Here is a 16,092-nt window from a genome sequence, read left to right as displayed (position 1 = left end):
ATATTTCAGTATGTTACCTTTGAAAGACGAGGATTCTTCTTTAAACCAAACCACAGTACCATGTCACACCCCAAAAAGCCCGATAATTCCTTAATATCAAATATCTATTTGCTCATATTTCCCCCATTATCATATAAATGTTTAGTTTAAGAAATTGCTTGGGGCATCTGGGTGGCTCAGTTGGTTGAGCATCCGACTTCAGCTCAGGTCATGATCTTGCAGTTCATGAGTTCAAGCCCAGGGTCAGAGCCTGACAGCTCAGAGCCTGAAGCCTGCTTCAGATTCTGTGTCTCCCTCTCTCTCTCTGCCCCTCCCCTGCTCGTGCTCTATGTCTCTCTTTCTCGCTTTCAAAAATAAACATTAAAAAAAAAAAAAAAGAAATTGTTTGAACCAAAATCCAAATAAGGTCAATACATCACAGTTGATGTATCTCTTAAATCTTTTTAAATCTTTAAGTTCATCCTCTTTTATCCCTTACTGTTTTTGTCTTTTTAAAGTTCTTTCTTCTTTCTTTCTTTCTTTCTTTCTTTCTTTCTTTCTTTCTTTCTTTCTTTCTTTCTTTCTTTCTTTCTTTCTTTCTTTTTCTCTTTCTTTCTTCCTTTCTTTCTTTCTTTTTTTTTTAAAGTAATCTCTGATTACTGAGCGCACACACGGACTGTTGAACTTACAACCTTGAGATCAAGAGTTGTGTGCTCCACTGACTAAGCCAGCCAGGAGCCCCGGTTTGTTTGTTTGTTTTAATGTTTATGTATTTATTTTGAGAGACACACACAGCATGAGCAGGGGAGGGGCAGAGAGAGAGGGAGAGAGAGAGAATCCCAAGCAGGCTCCTTGCTGTAGGTGTGGAGCCTGTGGGGCTCAATCTGGGGACCACAAGATCATGACCTGACCTGAAATCAAGAGTCAGATGCTTAACCACCTGAGCTACCCAGGTGCCCGTTTTCTAAAGAAACCATGTCATTTGTTCTGTAGCGTTTCTCAAAGTCTGAATTTTTCTGAGCTTCTTCTGGTAAATTTATCATGTTTCTCAGTCCCCTGTATTTCTGGTAAATTGGTAGTTAGAGACTTAATCAGATTTAGATTTGATTATTTTGGCAAGACTAATTCATCAGTGGGTTTAGTATTCTCTCTCTCTCTTTTTTAGTTTAGTACTCTTATCAGGAGGCATACGGTGGCCTGTTTGTGAGGTAAATTATGATGTTCATTGTCTAGACCAGGGTTTCTCACACCTGGCACTACTGACATTTGGGGACAGATAATTCCTAATTGTAGGTGGCTGTCTGTGCATTGCAGGATGTTTAGCGACATCCTTGGTCTCTACCCACTGGATGCCAGTAGCAACTCCCCCAGTTGTGATAATCAAAAATGTTTTTAGACATTGCCAGTTGTCTCCTGGGGGACAAAAAATTATCCCTGATTGAGAAGCACTGCTCTAGTTTCATTAATAAAGGAGTTAGAAAATAATATTCTCATTCTGTTTTTCCTTCTTTGTTTAGTAGGTAGAATACCTCTATAAAGAGAAAATTTTCCACAACAGCTTGTTACCCAGAGATATATTTCATGTAGGAAGGGCAAGAAAAATGGTTGTTTCTCTTTTATTTTACCAGCTTTTAATGAGTTGGTTCCCTTGCATTCTCCAAAAGTGACCAGTGAGGTTTTTTTATGGTACCATTATGAACTCATAATTTAATACGTGTATGATGTGTCTCAATTGTTGGTTGTTTTTATCATTTTTATTTTTTCATTAATTTTTTTTAATGTTTATTAATTTTTGAGAGAGAGACAGAGTGCGAGCCGGGGAGGGGCAGAGAGAGAGGGAGACAGAATTGGAAGCAGGCTCCAGGCTCTGAGCTGTCAGCACAGAGCCCGATGCGCGGCTTGAACTCAGGGACCGTGAGATCATGACCTGAGCCAAAGTCGGACCCTCAACCGATTGAGCCACCAGACACCCTTTTATTAATTTTTTTTAACATTTATTTATTTTTGAGAGACAGAGCGTGAGTGGGGGAGGGGCAGAGAGAGAGAGAGAGAGGGAAACATAGAATCTGAAGTGGGCTCCAGGCTCTGAGCTGTCGGCACAGAGACCAACGCGGGGCTCAAACTCACAAGCTGTGAGATCCTGACCTGAGTCGAAGTCAGACATTTAACCGACTGCGCCACCCAGGCACCCTTGTTTTTATCATTTTAAAATTGTCCTATTTTGACCAGTTGGAACTTATTCAGGTTGGATCCTGAGTGGGTTTTTTTTGACACAACCTTTAAGGTTTCTTGCTATTTAATATAGTAAAATGTTCCATGCTTATTTTGTGTATTCCTAAACTAGATCTGGTATCAGCTATTTTTCCCAAAGATTTATAGTTCCTTTTAGTTGGAAATGGTATTTAGAGACTGTAATCTGGGATATAAGATTATTTGACTTTAGGAAGAGCAGTTTCATGAAGATAGTTGATTACCTATTGTTCTCAAAACAGTCCCCTCTACCATCTCTTTATTATGAAAAATTTCAAACATGCAGAAAAGTTGAAGGAATGCACAGTGAAGGCCTGTGTACCTTCATCTAGATTCACCAATTGTTAACATTTTGCTGTTTGTTCTCTTTGTGTGTCTCTCTCTAATGTGGTATGATATGATAAATGACCTGATATAACATAATAAATTTTTATTGTACCATTTGAAAATAAGTTTCTGACATCATGGCATTATTAGCATTATCCTCTAAGGTCATTTCCTCTATAACCAAAATACCATTATCACACCTTGAATTACTTCATTTCGTTTCTTGATTCTCATATTTTATTGGCTCTTTCTTCTAGGTCTCTTTTGCTGATCTACTACATCTTCCTGACCTCTAAACAGTGGTGTACCAGGGCTCCATCACTGGACCTCTTCTGTTCTCTCTACACACATGCACAGCTGGTCATTTCTCTTGCTTGAGACCCTCAGTATAATGTTGAGTGACTTAATGACAGTAGATACTTGTATTTTGTTCCTGATCTTTAAAAGAATGCTTTTAATTTGTCAATGTTTTTTTTTTTATAAAGTCTATTTATTCATTTTTGAGAAAGAGAGAGTGCAGGAAAAGGGCAGAGATAGAGGGAGACAGAGAATCCCAAGTAGGCTCCTTGCTATTGGGGCAGAACCGGATGTGGGGCTCAAACTCACAAACTGTGAAATCATGACCTGAGCCAAAATCAAGAGTCAGACACTTAACTGACTGAGCCACCCAGATGCCCCTTAATTTTTCACTATTAGGTTTCATGTTTACTGTGGGATTTTTTTGTAGCTACCTATTCTAGTTAGTTCTTATCACATTAAGTGGCATGTAACTAATCACATCAAAACCCAGTGGCATAGGGGCACCTGGGTGGCTCAGTCAGTTAAGTGTCCAACTTCGGCTCAGGTCATGATCTCACGGTTCATGAGTTTGAGCCCCGCATTGGGCTCTGTGCTGACAGCTTGGAGCCTGGAGCCTGCTTCGGATTCTGTGTCTCCTTCTTCCTCTACCCCTTGCCTGCTCACCCTCTCTTTCTCTCTCTCAAAAATAAATAAACATTTAAAAAAAAACCCAGTGGCATAAAACAAGTACTTATTCTCATAAATCTATTGATTTGAGCCAGCATTCTAAACTAGAATTGGCTACAGTGTTTGGCTATATGCCATCTGTCTCTTGTTCTTCTTGGGACCCACTGATAGCCTCAGAATGTTCTTCTCATTGTGCTAGAAGAAGGGTAAGAAGACAAGTACGGTTTTGCAACTGCTTTTCATGCCTTAGGGTCATGTCATGTCTGTCAACATTCCAGTGACGAAAGCAAGTCATATGGCCAAGCCCAAAGTATACTGTCTATAGCAGGGATGGGAGGAAGGGAGAAAAAAGATTTCTAAACAATGATACATTACTTTAATTAATTTTCTAAAATTAAACCAACTTTGCATTTATAGAATAAACTTAACTTGCTCTTGACGTTTTTCTTTTTCTTCTCCTTCTCCTTCCCCTCCTCCCCTCCCCCACTCCTCCTCCTTCTACCTTATTAGATTTGGGTTGCTTTTTAGGGTATTTTACAGTTTTATTTTTTATCAGTTTTGTATTGAAATATAATTCAAAGGCCATATAATCCACCCATTTAAAGTGTAAAATTCAGTAGTTTTTGTTATATGCACAATTTTGCAACGATCATCACAATTAATTCTAGAATATTTTCATCATTCCAAGGAGAAACCTCATGTCCATTGGCAGTCACTCCCTATATCCTGCCCCACAGTCCTAGGCAACGGTTAGTTAACTTTCTCATTGTATAGATTTACCTCTTCTGGACATTTAATATATGGAATCATGTAATACATGGTCTCTTGGTATCTTGTTTTTTTCACTCAGCATAACGTTTTCAAGGTTCATCCATGTGATAGCATGTATCTGTACTTCATTTTTTTTTTATTGCTGAATAATATTCCATTGTGTGAATGTACTGTGTTTGTTCATTGGCTGATTGCCATTTGGGTTGTTTCCACTTTTTAGCTATTATGAATGATGCTCCTATGAATATTCACGTACAGGTTTTGTGTGGACATATGTTTTCATTGCCTCATGTTCCTCATGTGTTTTGTTCCTCTATTCCCCCTTTACTACCTGTTTGGTTTAAGCTAATATCTTTTAGCATACCATTCTGGTTTTCCTATTTGCTTTTTTAAAACTTACATATTTTAGTTACTTTCTTGGTGGTTGCTCTGTGGATTATAATCTAGTCAAATTGTTGAAAGGTAAACACACAATTAATTACCTAAACCTTATATAGTTGATTTGCTTTGGGTAATTGCTGAAGAACACATAATCTGCTATAATGCTGGAGGTGGAAGTCCCCTAGCATGTTGTCTAACTAGTAGTGCTGGCTAGTAAGAAAGCTATTGATAGTGCAATTTATTTTTCATGTCATAAGCCATCTTATACTCCTCTTATTCTCATTGTTTTTCAGTGGCTTCTTAGGGGTTTACAGTCAAGCAGATATCTTTTTCTTCTTTTCCAACACTTATGGTTCTTATTACTTGTTTTGGTTTCATGCACTGTCTAGACTGTCTAGAATAATGTTGAATAATAAGGGTGAAAGCGATCAGTTTTGTCTTGGTTCTGACTTCTGTAAGATTGCCTAAAGTGAAGGACTGTCAACTCTACACGCTGGCATCCAGCTTATGCCAATGGCAAATGTAGCTAATCCTTAGTATTTTTTTTTGCTAAGCCACAGCCCTTTTTCAGAAACCTCACAGTAATATTCCCATAAGTGACTAGTTAATTGGAACTGGTATGATGAATGAGATCTGTTTGCCAGTTCTGGCCCTGGATTTTCTCTTGGATGTAGTTTGATATTGGCTGTTCATTTCAAATATTCTTTATCATGTTTCTATTTCTGGTTTACTAAAAACCTTTTTAAAAATCACAAATGGGAGCATGCCTGGGTGGCTCAGTCTTAATTAAGCGTCTGACTTTGGCTCAGGTCATGATCTCTTGGTCTGTGAGTTCGATCCCCACATCAGGCTCTGTGCTGACAGCTAAGAGCCTGGAGCCTGCTTTGGATTCTGTGTTTCCCTCTCTCTCTCTCCCCCTCCTCCACTCATGCTCTGTCTCTCTCTTAAATAAATAAACATTAAAAAAAAAAAAGCTTCCAACTCTTGTTTTTGGTTCAGGTAATGATCTCAGGGTTTGTAGTTTGAGCTCCTCATCAGGCTCCACGCTACTGGTGCAGAGCCTACTTTGGGTTCTCTCTCTCTCTCTCTCTGCCCCTACTCCCTCTGGCACACATGCTTTCTCTCTCAAAATAAATAAATAAACTTAAAAAGTTCACAAATGGGGGGGGCCTGGGTGGTTCAGTCGGTTGAGTGTTGGACTCTTGATCTCAGCTCAGGTCTTGATCTCAGGGCTGTGAGTTTAAACCCCATGTTGGGCTTCACACTGGAAGTGAAGCCTCCTTTAAAAAAAAAAAGGATCTTAAAACAATTTTTTAAATGTTTATTTACTTTTGAGAGACATAGAGAGACACAGAGTGCGAGTGGGGGAGGAGCAGAAAGAGAGAGAGAGAGAGAGAGAGAGAGAGAGAGAGAGAGAGAGAAGGAGACACAGAATCTGAAGCAGGCTCAGGCTCTGAGCTGTCAGCACAGAGCCCGACAAGGGGCTCATGCTCACGGACTGCAAGTTCGTGACCTGAGCCGAAGTGGGACGCTTCAGTGACTGAGCAACCCAGGTGCCCCAAAAATATCTTCAAAAAAAAAAAATCACAAATGGATATTTAATTTTTTAAATGATTTCCCCATGTCTGTTAGAGTGATGAAATGGCTATTTCCTTTGGTGTATTCATGTTAATTACATTGATAGATTTTTCTAGTTCAATCATTGCTGTAATCCTAGAAACATGACATATATTATTCTTTTACAATATTGCTAGGGGCACCTGGGTGGCTCAGTCAGTTAAGCGTCTGACTTCAGCTCAGATCAGGATCTCATGGTTTGTGAGTTTGAGCCCCACTTCAGGCTCTGTGCTGACAGCTCAGAGCCTGGATCCTTTGGATTCTGTGTCTCCCTCTCTCTCTGCCCCTCCCCGCTCATGCTCACTCTATCTCTCAAAAGTAAATAAACTTAAAAAAAATTTACAATATTGCTAGATTTTTTTTTTTTTATTATGTGCCAGGCACCAGTGCTTCATGCTAGAGATACAACTGTGAACAATATCAACAGATAAAGTATCTGCCCGTATCGAACTCTCAATTCAGGGATGATAAAGAACATTTGCCAGCTCTCCATGACGCTGTGCTTTTGGCAGAAACCACTCAAGATATGCTGTCTTGCAGAGCCTTGAGAGGTCCCAGAAAGAGGGCTGCGATCATTTAGTGGTATTTGCCGCTGGATTGGAGGAGAGAAGACAGTGATGGTAAGCATCCTGCTATTTGCTATCCCTGGTTTGATGTTTTATTTAGGATTTTTCATCTGTATAACTTGTGTGAGGTTGTTAGGTCTTAGTAACTAATTTTGTAAATTGAGTGTAATGTAGGTCTTTTGGTAGGGGGCATCTATTCAACTGCTTTTTCAGTTTCTTCTGTGGCTATTGTCTTCTTCAGGTGTTCTGTGTCATTTTGGGTTGATATTCATTTATATTTTCCCAGACAATATTAATTGCACTGAGATTTTTTTGGTTTAGTTATATGAAGTTTCACTTAGTATTCTGTTATTTTCTTTTTTAATGTTTATTTATTTTTGAGAGAGAGTATGAGCCTGGGAGGGACAGAAGAAGCGGGAGACAGAAAATCCGACCAGGCTCTGCACTGTGTGGGTTCAGCTTTTGGCTTTGTCCAACAAAGCTGAGGATGGCAGAAAGGGTTACTCAAGACTCCACAAGAGAGGTGAGAGGGAGACTAAGGGAAGTGTCCCTGAGCTGCTCTCAACCTCCCGTATTTATTGAGCATACATTTAGGGTAACTTGTGCAATATGTCAGTGGACTACATGTGAGTAACAACGTATAGAAAACGTGCAGAAACTCACATGTGGAACTTGAGAAACTCAACAGAAGACTATGGGGGAAGGGAAGGGGCAAAAATAGTTACAAACAGAGAGGGAGGGAGGCAAAATAAAAGACTCTTAAATACAGAGAACAAACTGAGGGTTGATGGGGCTGGAGAGGGAGAGAGGAAAATGGGTGATGGGCATTGAGGAGGGCACTTGTTGGATAAGCAGTGGGTGTTGTAGGTAAGCAATGAATCACGGGAATCTACCCCCAAAACCAAGAGCACACTGTATACACTATATGTTAGCCAACTTGACAATAAATTATATATATATTCATATATAAAAAGAAATGTGCAGAAAAACAAGTTAAGACAGGATCAAATATTCCATGTGATAGCATGGTCTAAGGAATTTATGAGCATAGGCAGGACCTAATCCCTAGATACACATTAACTAGATAAGCTAAGCATGGTCTGCTGTTTTCAGCAAGGCCAGAAAGCAGTGTTCTGCTTTGCAATGTATTCCCTATAATCTTCTAACCCAGGATATAGCTATTTGATTTCCCACAGTGCACTGTAGAGCCTGGTTCGAACTCAGGAACCGTGAGATCATGACCTGAGCCAAAGTCGAAAACTTAACTGATTGAGCCACCCAGGTGCCCCTAGTATTCTTAGATAGTTAAAAAAAAATTCCTGTGTGCCTGTGTTTTTAGCCATTTCCTCATGCCACCTGGAGGGCTTGTGTAATCTTTTTCTCTTGGCTAGCTGTGCCAGTAGTTGGCTTATTTGCTTATTTATTTATTTATTTATTTATTTATTTATTTATTTATTTATACAGCTCCTAGAATAATCATTTCAATTGTTTTTCTGGTTTCTGGTTTATTGGTGTCTACAGTCAGCTTCATAAATTTTTCCTCTTTTCCTTAGCTTATGATATTCCTCTTTTCCTAGCTTCTTGAGTTGACTGCTCAGCTATTTGCTAGGCAACTTACGTAGTTAGCTGGTTTAAAAAAATTTTTTTACGCTCGTTCATTTTTGAGAGACAGAGTCCAAGAAGGGGAGGGGCAGAGAGAGAGAGAGAGAGAGAGAGAGAGAGAGAGAGAGAGAGAGAGAGAAACCGAAGCAGGCTCCAGGCTCTGAGTTATCAGCACAGAGCCTGATGCTATGCTGGAACTCACGAGCTCTGAGATCATGACCCGAGCAGAAGTCAGCTGCTTAGCCGACTGAACCACCCTGGCGCCCTTAGGTAATTAGTTGGTTTTAGATTTGTTTACCTGGCTAGCCTGTCTGCAGCCTATTCTGCTGACGTCCTCACAGTCTGCAGTGCATGACCCCCTGCCCTCGCTAGGCACAGCTAATTGGTAAGGGTAACCAGTTCATCTGCTGGGAGACCAGGCTTCAGAGACATGAATGTGGTATAGATAGATATCAGTGTCCATCTATATCTGCTTCTCCTTTCTTCATTGGGCATGTGGAATCTCATACTTCCAAGCTGCAAAATGTTAACAATTGGTAAATCTAAGTAAAGGTTATATTTTTACTGTGATTTTTCTGTAGGTTTTTTTTCCAAGTTAAAACTTTAAAAAATATACCAGTGCCCTAATTCCCAGAATAACCTGGATGGGGCCAGCCATGAATATTTAAAAAAAACACTCTAGGTAATTCTGAAGCACATTCCTGCTTAAGAAATCACTGTTGTAGGGATGCCTGGGTGGCTCAGTCAGTTAAATATCTGATCTCTACTCAGGTCACGATCTTGCGGTTCATGGATTCCAGCCCTGGGTTGGACTCTGTGCTGACAGCTCAGAGCCTGGAGCCTGCTTTGGATTCTGTGCCTCCCTCTCTCTCTGCCCCTCTCCTACTCACCATGAAAAGAGATCCAGAGAGTTTACTAATTCACCCAAGGTTGTATAGTTAGTAAGTGACAGATCCAGAACTGAGCCTATGTCCTTAGTCATGATGTCAGTATGCACTTGAGGCTAAAACTTGCCTCAATAAAGATTTGATTGAGTTCTCAGTTGTTATTTATCTCTAAATGATGGTATGTAATCATACTTTTTTTCTTTTGCTCCAAGAATTATTTAAGAAGGCATTTAAAAAATGTCTTAGTGTTGTTTTTTTTTTTGTTTGGTTAACCTAATTTTTATTTTCCGTTTACAGGTTTATTGTGTTTGTGTGAAAAGATGTGGCTTATTTTGTGCTTGTTGGGATTTTTGAGATTTTTCTTTGTAGCTTAAGGTAATTTTTTTTTTTAAATCTCTATTGTGGCAATTTATTGTATTTTGACTTTCTCTGTATCTCTGTCTCTTCTTTAAAGTTGTAAAATCACTGTGGTTAGGAATTATGTCTAATTCATTTATTCATCTCTATATTGACCAGAATGTAATTGCCTGGCAGAGATGTTCAATAAAAGTTAGTTGACTGAATAAATTAATATTGATCCTTGTGGATTTTAAGAATACTATACATATAAAAATGCCAGAAGGAGGGGCGCCTGGGAGGCTCAGTTGGTTAAGCGTCTGACTTGATTTTGGCTCAGATCATGATCTCATGGTTCAAGAAATCAAGCCCAGAGATGGGCTCTGCGCTGGCAGCACGGATTCTGCTTGGGATTCTCTCTCTTTCCCTCTCTCTCTCTGCTCCCCCCGCCAAAAAAATAAATAAACTTTTAAAAAAAGCCAGAAAGAGACTGTACCATTTCCTTTCCTTTGATCCATCCTCTGTGATATTGATAGTGGCCTATTTTCAGGACAACTAATAGTTGAATAAGATTCAATTGAAGCTGCATCCTAAGAGGAAAATGCACATTTTAAAGATCATTGAAGCATATGAGATTTTACAAATATAGTTGCATTTAGGAATTACTCTGAGAGCATGCCAAAATTTCTATTATTTTTTCAAAAATGTGTTTTTTAAGCCCATAAAATATTTTCACTGGTAAATAGATAAGGGAGTTAGAACTGGAAAGAATATTTTTTTTTTCCTTTAAAGATTTTATTTTTAAGTAATCCCCACACCCAGTATGGGGCTCAAAGTCACAACCCCAAGATCAAGAGTCACATGCTCCACTGACTGAGCCAGCCAGGTGCCCCAGAACTGGAAAAAGTCTTAATAGCCATCCAATGCATCTCTTTCATTTTACAGATGTGGCTCAAAGACTTTAAGTAATTTGCACAGACCTGTATTACCCATCCCATGTTCTAGTTAGGACTAGACTATATGACCAGTTTTTAAAGTCCCCTGTGTATAGTTAATAAGTCATCCTTATTCATATTCTGGTATTCCTTTTTAATATTTTGACTTCTTGAGTTACTAAAGACAGAAAAGTATATTAAAATCTTCTAGTCAATACCACCATTTCTGGTCATTTCTACTTGGATTCCTTCCATCCCCACCCTACCTCTTGGATGTCAAATGCTAAGATTTGGGTTATCATAATCTTTGGTTTATGATATAGTCTCATCATTTATTGATGCTTTGATTGATTTCTTCTTAATGTGTAATAATAAGAATTTATGAAACCACCATCCCAAACAAAAACTGGGATCTTGACATTAACGTACATCTCACTGTATGGTCTCCTCTCTCATTTTGTCTCACTCCATGTGAGGTAAGCATCTGAAACTCATGCCCATCATTACCTTGCTTTCCTTTTTATGTAGGTTTATTGCATCTCTCCCTCTCTGTATATTTCTTTTTGCCTATTTTGCCCATCCTCTCTGGCAACCACCACTTTGTTCTTATGAGTCTGTTCATTCATTTGTTTTGTTTTGTTTTTTTGATTCTACATATAAGTGAAATTATGTGGCATTTGTCTTTCTTGGTCTGACTTACTTCACTTAGCATAATACCCTCTAGGTTCAGCCAGGTTGTTGCAAATGGTATGATTTCTTTTTCTATGGTTGAGTAATATTGCATTGTGTATATATACACACCACATCTTTATCCATTCATCTTACCGACAGACACTTATGTTGCTTCCGTATGTTGGCTATTATAAATAATACTGCAATGAACATAGATAGGGGTGCATATATCTTTTGAATTAATATTTTCATTAGAATTATTGGATCATTTTTATCTATTTACTTGAATTTAAAAAGGGTTTCATGTTGTCTGTAATCTTTTGGAATTTATTCTTTTCACTTCTTGTTTCACTTTTGATGGTCTCTTGATCTGAGAAATTTTTTTCAAAGGCCCCATGATTTTCTTTCCATTTATCCTCATAGAGGGGATTTATGCTTGCCCGTATTGTCTTACAATCAAATGACTGACCTGGGATCCATCTGAAATTTTTGTTTGATAAATATTCTGATTGCTTTTAAAAAATTGAGATATAGTTGACATATGACATTATATTAGTTTCAGGTGTGCAACATAATGATTTGATATTTGTACTTACATGAACTTTTACAGCAATTCCTGGTCAGGATCAAAGGCAGAGCCACAGAAAGTTATAGACTGCTGTTTTGGAGACCTAACAGGCTGTGTGGAACAGGCAGGGCACTGATGTGGCTTTCCTAACTGGACCTTCATTTCATGGATGGGTGGAATCCTAGTGAAACATTCTCTGCACCAACACTGGGTTTGCAGTGTCCACCAGGAGCAAGTTGTGGTTGGGTTGCCATGACGACCGTCCCCTGGAATGGGGCACAGAGGCAATGAGCATTCCTATGGGCCCCTTAGCTAGTTCTTTCACTTCCTTCCCAGGTTAGAACACCTTTCTGATCTTCACAGATCTTAGAAATATTGTCTACACAGATGGAAACAATAATAGTTACAGGCCATTTCACCAATAGGAGTAGATTGCTTCTTCACAAATCTAAGACTTCACACAAATCTAAGACTAACTGTATGCGGTATGTATTAACTCACACACTGATTCTAACTGCCATGGTCTGTTCTACAGAATTTGTTCTAGTCTCTACGTTTTTTTTTTTAATAAAATTTAAAAATATTATTTTTGAGAGCGAGAGAGAGAGAGAGAGAGAGAGAGAGCCAGCGGAGGAGGGGCAGAGAAAGAGGGAGACACAGAATCCAAGGCAGGCTCCAGGCTCTGCGCTGTCAGCAAACAGCTCGATGTGGGGCTCGAACTCACAAACTGTGAGATCATGACCTGAGCTGAAGTCAGACGCTTAACTGAGTCACCCAGGTGTCCCTAGTCTCTACATTCTAATGTATACTCCAACTTAAGTTTGAACTTTCATTTTCTCAGCTTCACCCTCTTTCCCCTGAGCCCCCAACCTCTGTTACTGTTCTCAGCTCTTTTCCTGTCTCCCATTCCCAACAAATTCCAACCAAACACTATGAATTGCTGTTTAGTTAGCACTTAACATAAGCATGGGCCAGTTGCTCTTTTTGTATCATCTCATGCTACTATCTTGTCCTGTTATCTATTTTGTCCTACTCAAAGAAGAGGTAACAGTAATGTCCTCATTTTATGGATAAGAAAACTGAGGGTTAATGAGATGAATTTGGCTAAGGTCCATATCTCTAGTGAAGCTAGAATTTGAACTAGTTTTTTTTGTTGTTGTTTTTTGTTTTTGTTTTTATTTTTATGTATGATGCTTGGGCTCTAAGTAAAAGAAAACTTAAACTGGCCTTAACAATAATATAATTAATTATTTCACATAAAAAGATTGGTTAAGGGGCGCCTGGGTGGCTCAGATGGTTAAGCACCTGACTCTTGATTTTGGCTCAGGTCATGATCTCATGGTTCCTGGGACTGAGCCCCTTCTAGGGCTCCTCATTGACAACACAGAGCCCCCTTGGGTGGGATTCTCTTTCTCCCCCTCTATCTGCCCCTCCCCCACTTATGCTTGCTCATTCTCTCAAAATAAATAAACATTAAAAAAAAGGTTGATTAATTCAGTAGCTCATCAAGGACCCAGGCCTTTCTACTTTACCACCCATCCTTGCTGTATTCAGGTTTTGTCCTCAGATTAGCTTTGCATTCCACAAAGTTTCATGATGCCTACCAAAGTTCTGTCATCATGTCCATATAATTTCTAGAGGCGGGAAGGGACATTATTCCTTCTTGTCCATCTCTTTCTCTAATTTGCCATGCATCTTTTTTTTTTTTTTTAAGATTTTGAAAAAACATTTATTTATTTTGAGAGAGAGAGAAAGAAAGAGAGAGACAGAGAGCATGTGCACAAGCAGGGTAGCAGCGGAGAGAGAGGGAGACACAGAATCCAAAGTAGGCTCCAGGCTCCAAGCTGTCAGCACAGAGCCTGACGTGGGGCTCGAACTCATGAACTGTGAGATCATGACCTGAGCCAAAGTCAGACACTTGACTGGCCACCCAGGCACCACTGTTATGCATCTTTTTAAACAGCATTTTACATTGCTTACTTTTCTTGGGACTTTTTCTCATCCTGGCTGACTTCCCTTTATTGTCCAGAATGCCACCAGCCCATGCCTAACTAATTGCCGGCAAGGGGACAGGATCACTATTATGGGCTTAGACTAATTAAGACTCATTCCCAGGGCTGGCTCCAAGCTTCCCTGAAGTTTCTGGCTGCTCCACAGAACAGAATTAAGGCTCTGTTAGGAAGAAGGAGATGGGAGTAGGGAACAGGTACGCAGTGTGCAACCAATAGTCGGGTTGGATTCTGTTAGGGAATCCCCAAGTCCAGGTTGTTAACCTTGACACACTGTTACTTTTCTGGGCTCTCCCCTCAGTTCCCATCCCCATCTAGCATATTTCCTTAATAGTGAGTCAAGTCCCCTACAACTCTAGCTCTAAAGGACACATTCCAAGGCTGTCTTTGGCAGAATAGCAAGGAACATGAAATGTATTCCTTGGGGCCCAGTGTTCTTGTGTAATCCCCAGGTCAGTGACATGTGTTTGGTCAGCCTGGGCACTGTCAGTTGGGTAGGGGGAAGAGCAGAGGCTCTGCCTCCTGGAAAGGTGTACTGACCTGGCCCTGACTCAGCCCCAGAGCTGAGTTCCAGTCATGCTCCCTTCTGAGAGCTCCTTTATTTAAAAAAAATTTTTAATTTATTTTTACTTTTTTAAATAAAAACTTTTTAATGTTTGTTTATTTTTGGGAGAGAGAGATAGAGAGAGACAGAGCACAAGTGGGGGAGGGGCAGAGAGAGAGGGAGACACAGATCTGAAGCAGGTTCCAGGCTCTGAGCTGTCAGCACAGAGCCTGACACAAGGCTCAAACTCATGAGCTCTGAGATCATGACCTGAGCAAAGTCAGACGCTTAACCAAATGAGCCACCCGGGCACCCCTGAGATCTCTTCTTTCTGGTCTGTACTCCTCTTAGAATCCAAATTGTTTTCCCCCTCCTTTTTTTAAAATTAAAAAAAAAATTAAATGTCTATTTATTTTGAGAGAGAGAGAGTGAGCAGGGGAGGGAAGAGAGAAAATGTGAGCAGGCTCTGCGCTGTTCGATCCCATGAACCGTGAGATCATGACCTGAGTTGAAATCAAGAGCTGGACGTTTAAAGAATTGAGCCACTCAGGTGCCTCCCCTACTTTTTTATAGTTTGTATTTATTTTGACAGAGAGGGGAGAGAAAGAGAATCTCAAGCAGGCTCCTTGCTGTGTCAGTGCAGAGCCTGACACAGGGCTTAAACCCACAAACAATGAGATCATGACCCGAGCCAAAGTTAAGAGTCGGATGGACACTTAACCAACTGAGCCACCCAGGCACCCCTTCCTTTTTTTTTTTTTTTTTTTTAAATATGCTCTGAAGCCAGTGTGGGGCTTGAACTCATAACCCTGAGACTAAGAGTTGCATGCTCTTCTGACTGAGCCAGCCAGGTGCCCCCTGAATTGTTTTCTTAACAAATTCTAATTTGTTCTTAAAACCCTAGTCTTAAAAACCCAACATTACTGTTGTATCTCCTTTCCGTGACCTCCCACATTAGGAAAACCAATATCCACTGAATTTACTAACCAGTCACAGATCTCCCATATGTGTTAGAAGCTTTGAGAAAGTATTAGACAACAGGGAAGAAAATTAAGTTTTAGTAGCTGTGTGCCAGGTGCCTGGGGTAAATTCTTTCCCACACTGACTTTATCCTTAACAGCATCCTGATAGGTTGGGTTATTTTAACTTTCATGTTAGAGTTTAGGGAATTCAGGTTCAGAAGTTAAGTTGCCTGCTCACAAAAGGTAAGGTTGGCTCAAGGCCACAAGCTATTAGGAGCGCATGACTGCGTGACCTCATGCCCATGCTCTTTCTCCTACCCTTCCCCTCTTCTGACTTCATGGTCTTTACTATTACAAAACACATTTGTATATATTAATTTTAGCCTCACAACAGTAGCAGGGTGAGTCCTAGTATCTGCATTTTGTAAATGATGGTGGGGTTCAGAGACACTAAATGACTTGCCCAAAGTCATGTGGAGTTTAGCTCTTCTGACTACAGAATGTGTGTAGGAAAGCATGGCATAATTTGTTGAATGATGATCCAGATTATGGTGGGTAATCAATAAGTAATTCATCAGATTAAATTACTGAAAATAAACAATGTCACTGCTTTGAGGTCCCTAGGTTCCTTTTTCTCCCTGTGACCTCCCCTCTGGGCTTCCCTCAGAGACCTCTTTTCCCAGGAACTCTATCACCTCCAACTAAGACTCACAAAGAGTA

The 16,092-nt window shown here is 39.9% G+C and overlaps 1 long non-coding RNA gene across 1 annotated transcript; it reads right to left on the bottom strand.

Annotated features, from left to right (window-relative positions):
• Positions 1-6,570: 6,570 nt before the first annotated feature.
• Positions 6,571-12,462, bottom strand: LOC123381547. The gene is made up of 3 exons (XR_006588657.1): positions 11,886-12,462; positions 10,179-10,272; positions 6,571-6,883 (listed from the first exon to the last, which is right to left on the bottom strand). It is a non-coding gene; the product is annotated as an uncharacterized LOC123381547 (long non-coding RNA).
• Positions 12,463-16,092: the final 3,630 nt, after the last annotated feature.

This window comes from Felis catus, chromosome D4 (assembly GCF_018350175.1).
Source record: "Felis catus isolate Fca126 chromosome D4, F.catus_Fca126_mat1.0, whole genome shotgun sequence".
In the NCBI taxonomy this organism is placed as follows: Eukaryota; Metazoa; Chordata; class Mammalia; order Carnivora; family Felidae; genus Felis; species Felis catus.
Note: the sequence above shows the minus strand (reverse complement) of the source record. Positions and strands in the feature narration are given on the sequence as shown.